Source organism: Salvelinus alpinus, chromosome 6 (assembly GCF_045679555.1).
Source record: "Salvelinus alpinus chromosome 6, SLU_Salpinus.1, whole genome shotgun sequence".
In the NCBI taxonomy this organism is placed as follows: domain Eukaryota; kingdom Metazoa; phylum Chordata; class Actinopteri; order Salmoniformes; family Salmonidae; genus Salvelinus; species Salvelinus alpinus.
In genome coordinates, this window is record NC_092091.1 from 67,106,705 (window position 1) to 67,119,204 (window position 12,500).

Here is a 12,500-nt window from a genome sequence, read left to right on the forward strand (position 1 = left end):
TCTGATTTGTGGAGCGATTCAATTATTTAGTAACAACGTCACCGCTACAGACAGACTATCATCACACCAGATTGTCTGTGTCAACACACGCCCACTCACTGATCCGAGAGGTCACACGTGCGATGCAAATTTTTTTGTTGTTGGTCTATCTCTCTATCCTCCCCCTCATCCCCCTCTCCCCCCTCATCCCCCGTCTATTCCCCTCCCTCCTCTTCCTATGAATTGAACTGAATTGATCCCCATACAAATGACTTTGTTGGTCCTCAAAGGGGCTCCCATCAATACATTGACTCCTTTTATGAGGGTCATCAAACAGCCATTACGGGTGTCAGGGGGGACCCCGTCCGGGGAGAGGCTGCCCAGAGTAACTGATGAGTGGGGAGGGGAGAGCAGCTCGTCTGGGGGGCCCTGCTGGTTCTAGAGGTCTGGAGGGAGGTTTGGAGGGTTGGTTGGTTATTGAGTGTAGATAGATGAATCTGTTAGTTACATCTGGTTTATTGCTCTGTTTTTCAACTGTAGTGTGTGTGTGTGCTTGCGTGTGTGCATGTGCGTGTGCTTGCGTGTGTGTGTGATGGCTCTTGTGCTGGTAATGGTTTTTGTAATTGTTAGTGTGATTGACCTGTTCCTTGATCTATAGCATAGTTGTTATGTTTAAACGGGGCCTGATTAGACCTGTGTCTCATTCTCCGTTATAGCCATAAAAGGACCAAACCTCATCCCCCCCAAGACCCTCTCCTATGCCTTATGTAACATTAGCAATTAGCCTGTAATCCACAGTAGAGCCCGGTCTGCTATAAGGATTCCCGATGGTACTGTACTGTAAAGTAGACGAAGAGGTGGGTCCTCCACCATCCTATCCCGTCTATAAGACTGCCTGTCTATAATTGGCAGCCAGTCCCTGTGTAACGCTACTACGCTAACATTCCATCATACTTTATTAGCGTCCCGTCATCCAGTAAAAAGCTAATCTTTTATTCTGTTTTCCAATTATTGTAAAGCGGCGGGGCTTTAAAGGAACAAGGGAGGGGGAGGAGATAATGAAATGAACTTCCTCTAACTTAGAGCAATTCTCTGTGGCACAATGATCAGATATTATCTTGGTCTTGGTATGATGAAATGTATGCTAATGCAATTCATCCATCATTAGTTATTACCGCTGCCGCAACATAAAACACAGTTTTCTTGAACAATTAGACTTTCTTTTTTTTAACGGTGCATGTTAATTAGCCGAGGGACTCTGACATGAATATTAAAATGCGTGTAATTGAAAGGGCTGAACTTTTGACACTTCTTGAAGGGGCTGTTTGACAGCGTCGTTGTTGAGCGCATGTTGTTCAGTGTTTATTTACACTCTGTTGGCTCTGCCAGGATTCAAAGGCCTCTTTCTAAGCACCTGAACGATACCAACAGAGATAATTCCTTTTTCTTAGCTTTCTCTTTGTTAAACGAATGTTGTACAGAAAACAACAGTTTTGTGGAGGTTTTGTCCTATTGGATGACAGCAAGATCCTTGATATCCTTTTCCATTGAGGAAACATATGAAACATGAGAACCAATGAGAACTCCCCCGTCGATCTTCATTAGGAAGTGGGCGGAGAAACACGACTCGGGTCAACAGAGCCCATCTGTACATGTATATCTACCATTCAGACACTGCACCCTCGTCACTCATCCTGTCACCACGGTGACACCACTGTGACACCATTGTGTCCACGGTAACCACATAACCACATTAGACACAGTCAGTGAGTGACTCCTTTTTCCGTTTCTCACCTGCTGTTCGTTCAGACTGGAGCTGCTTCATTTACCCTCAAAGGCCCAAAACCTAAATGTCATTTTTCAGATGTTAATAGGCTGACTTTAAATGCCAGTATTCCTCACTTCTTATTCAGGCACGCACACGTCCACAAACGCACACACATGCGTATTCTCCCAGTGAAAAACGCAGACACAGGCAACTGCAGGATGCCTCAGTAGGTAAGTAGGCCCCTTCCTTGTCTGTTCCTTGTTGTTCCACATGCTGGCTGGCACACGACCGACACCCTAGCCTCACCACCGATACCCTAGCGTCATCAAAAACAACACCATACCCTTTGTTGTCAGGCTCCTCACACAGAAATTGCATATTCATGGGGGTGTATTTAAGCCTGTTTCTGCTGGCATAAGCAAGCATTGTTTTTATCAACTAGTAAACTACAGCGTTTGTCTTCTTCTCTCCTCTCTTCTTCTTCTCTCTTCTTCTTAGGTCTCTTTGCCACTTATCTCCCTTCTGTGTTGCACGCCGCCGCGACGTTGTGTTGTTTTGATGATGCGTTTCGTCCCCGATCTGAATATCTTGGTTTAATAGTGGCTGGGAGGCCTGTGTTATAGATGGTGAGACGAGGCGCTTCCTGTCTGTACAGTAGAGAAGCGGAGAACGTGGTGTAATTCAATTGGCATCATTTTTTCGAGGGGTGGTGGTGGTGGTGGGAGAATAGAATTGCTTTGAATTAGCGGGGAGCAGACCGGCGGTGAGTTGTTGCTGCTTTGTCTTGCAGGGGTTATGCCGTAGCTTCAATACAGTTTTTATTCAATCAACAAAACGTGTGAATACACACACACACACACACTCACATACACACAAGTATGCACGAACGCGCACACACACATTCACGCATACACACATACACACATACACACATACACTCTCACCTCGGACAAGAGATGTGTATTTCATCAACTGTTCTCCTCTCCAGACCCTTTGGTTTCACCACTCTTCAAATACAAAGTCTTAGCTGTACCATGAACAACTCTCCTTCTCATCTAGAAGGCATATAAAACATACTTCTAGGAACAAAAGTTCCTCCGTGAGATAAAATAAGTCATGTAGTCGGATATTTTCTGATTTTTTAGAATAGATTCATGTAAGTCGCTCTGGATAAGAGTATCTGCTAAACGATTAAAATGTATAAATGTAAGGTAAAAATGTGAAACTGAACTTTGATTTGTTGACCCCTTTTAAATAAAACATACCATAGAGTCTCTGCAACATAGAGATGTAGATCCATCCAACTCTGCTCCTTCCGTGATGTGAAACTCCTCCTCCTCTGGAGACAGTGTGGCATCATTGATCTTCAGCTGGTTTCAGGTCGGGCATCTCTTCTCCATCTAATTGTACCTTTGTAAGAGCTGCCAATAAAGAGCTGGGCTGTTTGAAGACTGATGTCACAGGCCTCTGGGAGTGGTACGCTAACCCCCAGACAGCTCTCTCACACGCACGCATGCACGCATGCACACACAAACACCCTGTCACTCTGATAGATGCTGGTCCAATAGAATCCACAACAGGTTAAACACCAGGCCTCATTAGATACCTCTCTGGCGGTTGGTGCAATTAAACAGGAAACCAACCATTGACCGGTAGTTCTGACTATGTGTTAGATAGGAGGAAGAAACTTCAAAGGGTTGAGTCAGATATCTGTATAATTTATATAATCATTTTCATTTCCCTACATTTTCCATATTACATTGAAAACCTCTCTTCATGTTGCCAGAATGAAGCACGACTCCAACCACTGACCAGTAGTTCTGACTAAGGAAGAGACGTAGCCCTTTCCTGCAGTCAATGTCCAAAAGGGCACTCTTTAGCCTCATGGGTGGAATGTTAGTAATATTATTCATAATTTCATAACTAATATAGATATTATTTTATTTGTCTACGAAAATCTGGTGTTTCTATGTCAAACAGTTTTGTTTTATTTCAGTCTTCTGTGATGTATATAAAGTGTAATATTGGGACGCAACTCCAAATGTAATACATTTCAACTCTATATCTGACATGGTACAGGTGTCTTCTTTTTTTTAAGCCCATAACCATGTGTGTGAGCTGTGTACTTTTGTTTCAAAGTAGATTTGTTTAAGACTACCAAGAAACACTCTGTGTGACCCTGATTTAGCCGACTGCAGTAAAAGGTCAAAAGGGTTTAGAGTTGTGAAACATCACAGCACAGTGGAAAAATGTACGGCAGCTTGAACAAAACTGGATGGTCTTCAGAGATAGACAGGAAGGGTTGAGGGTAGCTGAAGGCTGGGACTAAAAACAAACAAAGGATAACTATTGTAAAATATACTGTTTCCATAAAATGTATATAGTATGCATAAGCGGGGGAGGGGTGGTAGGGTTAGTGGAAATAATAAAGAAGGAACATATAATATATATATATATACATATACTGTAAATATATTTAAAATAATAGATCAACAGTGTATATATTTACAAAAATGTGTATATGGGGGATTGGAAATGATGCAGATAACTACATTGACTGAAGCCACAATCTATCTGCAATATTAAAGCTGATCTACCCCCCCTTTCCAAAACAGATATATAACAGTAGAATGTCATTCCTCTCTTCAGGACCAAATGGACCACATCTCTTCACTGATGTGATGTTGCGGCCAGAGGATGGTGTATCTACATAAACACTATCTTTTAAATCACTGACCTCTGCTCTTTTGACTCTTCAGTACAAAATGTTAAAAAGGGTATACAGCACAACTTAATTGATGTTGAGGGCAGTCTGAGGATGCAGTATCTACATGTGCAAAGTGATTTGTAATTTACCCTCAGAATGGCCACCCCATGAATTACCTTAATTAAGAATACCACCTCAAGCACTTCCTATTGATCGACTGGATAGCCGAGGTAAAACACACACACACGGTAAATCAGGAAGTAATGTTGGACAATTACAAAGGGGAGCCATTGGTGATTTATTGAGGCAATCCACGATTTAATTCCATAATTATTCTTTAACATAATTTCTGTTTCCTTTTAATGTGTCTTGGGTAGTTTTTTCCCCGTCTCTATCGTGTTTTGTATTTTTAATTTTCGCTTTTTGATGCTTTGTAACTTTTCATGCCTTGCCAATGGGCTCCAATGGAGCATTGGTTGCCTTTTTGAAAAGGAGTAATTTCCTTTTATGAAGGACGAGGGTGTGTATAAATATTTTCCAATTGATTAATACGATAAAACCGTCGGCGCATCTTTGATACGGTTCCTACTGGGGTCCTGGGTATTGTCATAATGGCAAGATTCAGGATTCAGACCCTGTGCGAGACATCCCTATCTGCCCCAGAGTGGTGGTTCGGTCCCACAGACTCCCTCTGTGTTTAATATTACAACACTGTTTACAGGGGCGAACCAAAGCGTAGGGACTTGGGGGTTTGTGTTCCTGCTGGCACTGTGGGGACCCAAGTGTGTTTAAGGTTATGCCATCATCAACATCACAGATTGGTTGTTTTTCTGGTGATCTATCTTCAATCACGGTGTCGTTTTTAATGCATGTTGTCATTATAGATGGATGATTATCTGGAGTGTTGATGTTTGACTGTAACTTTAGACTTTGACTTTTCTTTATGAATGCTATATAAAGCCTTTATGAGTTGTAGTTTGTTCAAAGTGGGACCCAAACAGCTATTTAATCACTAGGCCCATGAACAGAATAATTCACTATTTCCTCTGACTACACGTTAGAAACATGTATCACAGAAACTGTTTTTAACGCAAAGTGTGTTACGATTTTAAATGCACTTTAAATAAAGTTTGATTTCATTTGAATTTGATTTGTTTTTCTAAACCGGAGACATAAAGATGGTTAGAGGGTCACACTAAGAGTAAATCATCAGAATTTTTTTTTCCCTCCATGTCCCAGAGGCCATTGCTCTCTTCTCTCTCTAACACCCAAAGAGTCATCTGGTGTTTATCCTGCTAAACAGGAAAGAAAATCCAGCAGTTCCTCAAAACCACCGCTGTGACCTGCAGTCTTGGTTTAAAATACCCAACATTTAAACTTTTTAATTGCTTAATGTATAATGCATATGGACTTAGAATCTAGATGCTAACTTATTGCTGCTCATTCAGGGGGTTCCTCCTTTCAGTGAAGCAGGGGCAAAGTGTTGAGGAAAGGGGGGTGAAGTGTTGAGGAAAGGGGGGTGAAGTGTTGAGGAAAGGGGGGTGAAGTGTTGAGGAAAGGGGGGTGAAGTGTTGAGGAAAGGGGGGTGAAGTGTTGAGGAAAGGGTTGTGAAGTGTTGAGGAAAGGGGGGTGAAGTGTTGAGGAAAGGGGGGCAAAGTGTTGAGGAAAGGGTTGTGAAGTGTTGAGGAAAGGGGGGTGAAGTGTTGAGGAAAGGGGGGTGAAGTGTTGAGGAAAGGGGGGCAAAGTGTTGAGGAAAGGGTTGTGAAGTGTTGAGGAAAGGGGGGTGAAGTGTTGAGGAAAGGGGGGTGAAGTGTTGAGGAAAGGGGGGTGAAGTGTTGAGGAAAGGGTTGTGAAGTGTTGAGGAAAGGGGGGTGAAGTGTTGAGGAAAGGGGGGCAAAGTGTTGAGGAAAGGGTTGTGAAGTGTTGAGGAAAGGGGGTGAAGTGTTGAGGAAAGGGGGGTGAAGTGTTGAGGAAAGGGTTGTGAAGTGTTGAGGAAAGGGTTGTGAAGTGTTGAGGAAAGGGGGGTGAAGTGTTGAGGAAAGGGGGGCAAAGTGTTGAGGAAAGGGTTGTGAAGTGTTGAGGAAAGGGGGGTGAAGTGTTGAGGAAAGGGGGGTGAAGTGTTGAGGAAAGGGGGGCGAAGTGTTGAGGAAAGGGTTGTGAAGTGTTGAGGAAAGGGGGTGAAGGAAAGTGGAACGCATGCACGTCTGCTTGATTTACTTTTCCATTACACTCTTTTTAAAAGGGGACTGTCTCCATTGAAATATTTTTCAGACTTTTTGAAAAATATTTTAGTTGTTGAGATGATCTGACAAAGGTTACCCAGCACCCGATAGTAGATGATAAACAGAGAGAAGGAAAGAGAGAGAGAAAAAGAGAGATTGAGAGAGAGAGGCTGTCTGTGAGCTATCTAACTTGTGTCCTGGTTTCTCCCTGCTAGATAATGATCTCTTGAAACAGTATGTTCTCTTCTCTCCCTTCTCACTCTTTTTTGTTCCTCCAGTAGCTGTGTGTGTGTGTGTGTGTGTGTGTGTGTGTGTGTGTGTGTGTGTGTGTGTGTGTGTGTGTGTGTGTGTGTGTGTGTGTGTGTGTGTGTGTGTGTGTGTGTGTGTGTGTGTGTGTGTGTGTGTGTGTGTGTGTGTGTGTGTGTGTGTGGTGTGAGAGAGATGAAAGCTAGTTCCGGGGCTAGGTACGCTCCAGCGCTGCATCTGACTAAGACAGGTGGTAGAAATGGAGATGACTGGCGGAGACTAAAGACAATACAAATATGAAGTGAAAACGCTACTGGCACGCCTCCTCTGTTCTTAACACATGAAGCCCCGGGACAATCAATTATTCATCCTTTTGTGAGTGTGTGTATTTGTGTGTGTGTGTGAGAGAGAGAGAGAGAGGAGGTGTCTGTTGCAGTTAAAGAGCAAGCCCCTCGTTGTCGTGGCAGGGGCCCAGGTCTGTCAGTGCTCTCTCTCTCTCTCTCTCTCTCTCTCTCTCTCTCTCTCTCTCTCTCTCTCTCTCTCTCTCTCTCTCTCTCTCTCTCTCTCTCTCTCTCTCCACGTAAAGCCCTCCTGCCTGAGCTGTTCTAATGATGGGATCAGGGGGCCACATTTGGTGGCTAAAGTGCAGCTTCAGTTATGAAAAGAAAAAAGAAAGAAAGAGCGAGAAGGGAGAGAAAGAAAAGACGAGGGCGGGGTGGGTGAGGAGGAGAGAAAAAGGGGGGAAAGCTTTGTACACTGGGGGTGTTTTTCAAAGAAGTGCAGACTCGAAGCCATTGGGAGACTCCTTTGACTTTAATCTTGGGCTGCTCCTTTGAAAATTATGGCCGAGGACCACGGTTGCTTCATTAAAAGACTTGTTCTTCTCTCTTCTTGTGTAGTTTCAGCCAGATTCTTTCTCTCCTCGCTCGGTGCTGATTTCAGCTTTCCCCCTCGGTGACTCCCATCCCACTACTGATGCACTCCTGAGCATCTTGACACTCACGTGTTAAGGGCCATCCACTTTGGAGTGTGTGTGGGTGGGTGGGTGTGCACATGTGTGTGTGTGTGTATGTGTTTCTGGCTACATATGTAAATAGAATGTAAATTGGACTTGATATCCTTCCTGTTGGCATTATGGTAGGCACCTCTCCGCCCCCTCTACCAGGGTTCTCACCTCAATGAATTACCCACTTGAGTTTAGATGCACTAGTCTTTTGTTTCAGGTCATTTGTAGTAAATGATGTTCAGTTAATGAGTTGTTGTTGATCGTGTAGAGATCAATGTACTGAATTAAATGTAAAATACCTTTTCACTAGTGTCTGTAGACAGGCTCAAGTACATCAGAGACCTCAGGTTGGTCTCTGGTTCTTCCCTTCATAAAGGAAAGGTCACTGGAGCAGACTTTCTCTCTCTCTCCCTCTCTCTGTCTCTCTTCCTCTCTCTCTTGCTCTCTCTCTCTCTCTCTCTGTCTCTCTTCCTCTCTCTCTTGCCCTCTCTCTCTCTTGCTCTCTGTCTCTCTTCTTCTCTTGCTCTTCTTTCCCTCTCTTCTCTTTGCTCTCTATTGTGCAGATTAGATGCTGGGGCCGTTTGAAACAGAGGTAGAGAGGAGGGCCTGTGTGAAATGCCAAACTAGGTACTAATCGATCCCTTGCTGTGTTCGCACACTGAGAATGCACCAATCAGGGCACAGCAAGCTGCCTCTAATGACCCCAACCAGGCCACCCACACACACACACACTGGAGCGGGGATCTGTTGCATTTCTCTTTCTCTCATTGGCTACAGTATTTCCCCCTCTGTTAAATATACTGTACACACGCACGCACGCACGCACGCACGCACGCACGCACGCACGCACGCACGCACGCACACACACACACACACACACACACACACACACACACACACACACACACACACACACGTTGAGTGGTAAATGCTTTATGAAGCAGCTAGTTGTGTAAATAAAGATACTAGTGTAATTCCCCAAAGCCCTTTCAGCAGGATGCTACTGCAGGTTGTGATCCTCTGTAAACCGTGGGCTTTAACAGTATGCACTATTCATGCGACACTAGTGCTGCTGTCTGCTAGTTTAAAGGCAGGGTAGGGCGTGTGTGTGTGTGTGTCAATGAAACTCAACGTCGTGTGTGTGTGTGTGTGACAGACGTCTCACCTCGTTGGGGGTTTTAACCTGCGAGAGCTAAACGAGCAGTGACAACAGCAAGGTGGAGCTCACGGGTCTCCTCTCAGAAGGTATTTCTCCTCAGCATGACTGAGGAAGACGCAGCAGAACACACCTCGCCAAAATGACACCTACAAAGACCAACAGTGACACATAGGATTTCAGTTAAGCAGAATGAAATTGCAGCAATAAAAGTCATAGCATTGAATGTTCCTACAAATAATGGTGATCTGCATTTGATTAAAAAGGTCGGTTTCATATTTTTAGGGCGGCAAATCTGTCCAATGTTGAAATGAACATCTGAAGACATGGAATGTTCTTTTGTAAATGTTTATTTCATTATATTCACAATAGATGTCACTACTGTGTGACATTTCCTTTATTCCTTCTTATTCTAGGTTACTGGACGACCTTACAGCCGCAATCCGTAGCGGTGAAACTGCCTCGTCCATTTTCAATATTACAACAACAAAGACGTTACTTCAAACAACCAGCACAGTTTCTTTCTCCCTCTGACATCACAGCACGCGTGACATCACAGCAGAGTGCTACCATCTTTATTTTTTTTACCTCGTTGGATGCTCATTTCCTAAACGCAAAAACAATAACAAATGCCCTGGGTCGGCCAGTGGCGCTGTTTCGCCTATCGCGGATCTCAGCTTTAACATGAACAAGCACTTCCTGAAGATTACCATACTGTTGCTCTGGAAACCGACCCACACTGCATGTTATTGTTGCTGGTACTGTATCTTTTGGACCCTAACCCATGTAGTTATTCTCAACTTTTCACATGAAAGCTTCTCTTCAAAGAGGGAGAGGAGCTACGCTAGGCTGGGGTAGTGTTTCGGGGATACACAGTCACATGTGGAATAGAGGGAGTTCTTCTTGTCTTCTCATCATAAGAATTATTGTGCGCTTACAGATGGAAGATGGGGCCCGTCTTAGGAAAGAGAAGAAGAGCACACAGAACTCCCCAACATTTGGACAGAGTGTGAAATCTTAAACTGAACCGACAATATTGTTGATGTGCACCATCGGAGGCTGGTGGGAGGAGCTAGAGGAGGACAGTCTCATTGGAATGGAATAAATGGGACGGAGTCAAACGTGTGGTTTACATATGTTTGATGTGTTTGATGCTGTTACATTAATTCAATTCCAGCCATTACAATGAGCCCGTCCTCCAATAGCTCCTCCGACCAGCCTCCTCTGATGCATTGATAGACACTTTGTTGTAGATTGTATGTAACTAAATCATGTGTTACATACAATCTACAGCAAGCTGTATATCAATGCATCAAATCAAAACAGTACATAAAAGAACAATACCAACCCATGGATACATTTTAAAATCCATCAGTTTCACATTTGCTACGGTTAGTTGTTGAGTAATTGCAGTGTCAGCATGATAATTGATGATTATAATCAGTGGTGTGAAGCACTTAAGTAAAAAATACTTGAAAGTACTACTTAAGTACTTTACTAATTCTATTTTTGCCAACTTTTACTTTTACTTCATTACATTCCTAAAGAAAATAATGTACTTTTTACTCCATACACTTTCCCTGACACCCAAAGTACTTGTTTTATTTTAACAGGAAAATGGTTCAATTCACACACTTATCAAGAGAACATCCCTGGTCATCCCTACTGCCTCTGATCTGGTGGACTCACTAAACACAAATGCTTCGTTTGTTAATTATGTCTGAGTGTTTGAGTGTGCCCCTGGCTATCCGTCAGAAAATTGTGCCGTCTGGTTTGCTTATTATAAGGAATTTGAAATGGTTAATACTTTTACTTTTGATACTTAAGTACATTTTAGCAATTGCATTTACTTTTGATACTTAAGTATATTTAAATCCAAATACTTTTAGACTTTTACTCAAGTAGAATTTTACTGGGTGACTTTCAATTTTACTTGAGTCATTTTCTATTAAGTTATCTTTACTTTTACTCAAGTATGACAATTGAGTACTTTTTCCACCACTGAATATGATTAAGGAAGTGTCCAAACAGTAAAGAAAAACAACTAAATACTCCACGTATCCATCTCCACATCCAGTGTGGTCAACACTCACATTCCACTGTCGCTATAGTAGCACAACAAAACTCAAACTGTCTCCCCGGAATGTTTACATGAAACAGACATAGAGATGGAGGCGTCCCTTTGATCAATCAATCCATAAACAAATCCTACTGTAGCTGTAGGGAGCCCTGCAATTGGTTACACAGAGATCAAACGGTGTCAAATCATCACCGCCAACCGCCAGCGAATCATAAGCCCCACCGCTCTGCAGTGATGGGCAACAGTCACCGCAGTCACCGCAGTCACAGCAGTCACAGCAGTCACAGCAGTCACAGCAGTCACAGCAGTCACAGCGGCAATTAGACCTTAGTCACATTGTTATCTCTCTGTTTATCCTACAGCTGAGTTAGAAAGAGAGAGAGAGAGAAAGAGAGAGGGAGAGAAAGGGAGAGAGGCTGCTGTGTACACATTACGTCTCATTGCTACCTTACACTCGAAGTCAGGCTGCTTTTTTCAATGTCTGTGTGTTTTTGTTATTTATTCTTTGGGTATTTATGAACCATAAATGTTGCCTTGTTGTCGGCGAATGGAAATTGCACCTGACATCCCCAATGTGGCAGTAGTGTTCTTGTTACAAAGGAACCTGTATGTAGAAGGATGGTGCACACAAGGTGCTATCCCAGTGTGGGGCATTATGGGTATGAGTCTGAGTGGACATTGTTCGACACGTTGTGCTGTTACTACAGTCAAGTCAGTTACACCTGGTTGTCATGGATACAGTGGTCAGGTTTGAGTTGAAGTGTTGAGGTTTACACCATCTCTTTCTCCTGTTCTTGTTCCTAGTTGGAGCTCTACCCCATGCTGCGTACCACTCTTTTAGCCTCAAACAAGTCCATCCATCGGCTTTGTTTTAGCCTCTATGGGGACTTTCCCCACTCCCCCCCCCCAAAAAAAAAAATGTTTTGGAAAGCAAGCAGGCTGAGCGCAAGTAGAGTAGCAGACTTTGGAATCAATAGTGTCTTTTCTTCTCCAACTTGATTTAAATGAGGACTACCAGGACTCTGAAGTTCCCCCTCTTCTCTGTCATGTTTGTCTTAAAAGAATGAGCAGTGGAGGGCTGGATGCTCAACTCACCGACTCTAAAGGCCCATACTGTTACCATTGGCCTATTAATTATTTAATGCAAATAATAATTGAGTATGCGGTTTGTGCGCACAAATTTGAGTAAAAAAAAAGGGGGAGGGGGGTTGAGAAATATTTCAGTGAGGAAAATAAAATGAGAAGTTACACAAGCTTCTTTCTTGTATGGCGGTCCCTGCGGGCGAACACTAGAGCCAATCCCCTCAAGAGCCGTACACACCATCTCGTCTAGCAG

The 12,500-nt window shown here is 43.4% G+C and overlaps 1 long non-coding RNA gene across 1 annotated transcript in view; it reads left to right on the top strand.

The window, feature by feature from the left end:
• The window catches only part of LOC139577881 (uncharacterized), a 79,030-nt gene that overhangs the window by 4,024 nt on the left and 62,506 nt on the right, over window positions 1-12,500 (top strand). The window lies entirely within an intron of this gene.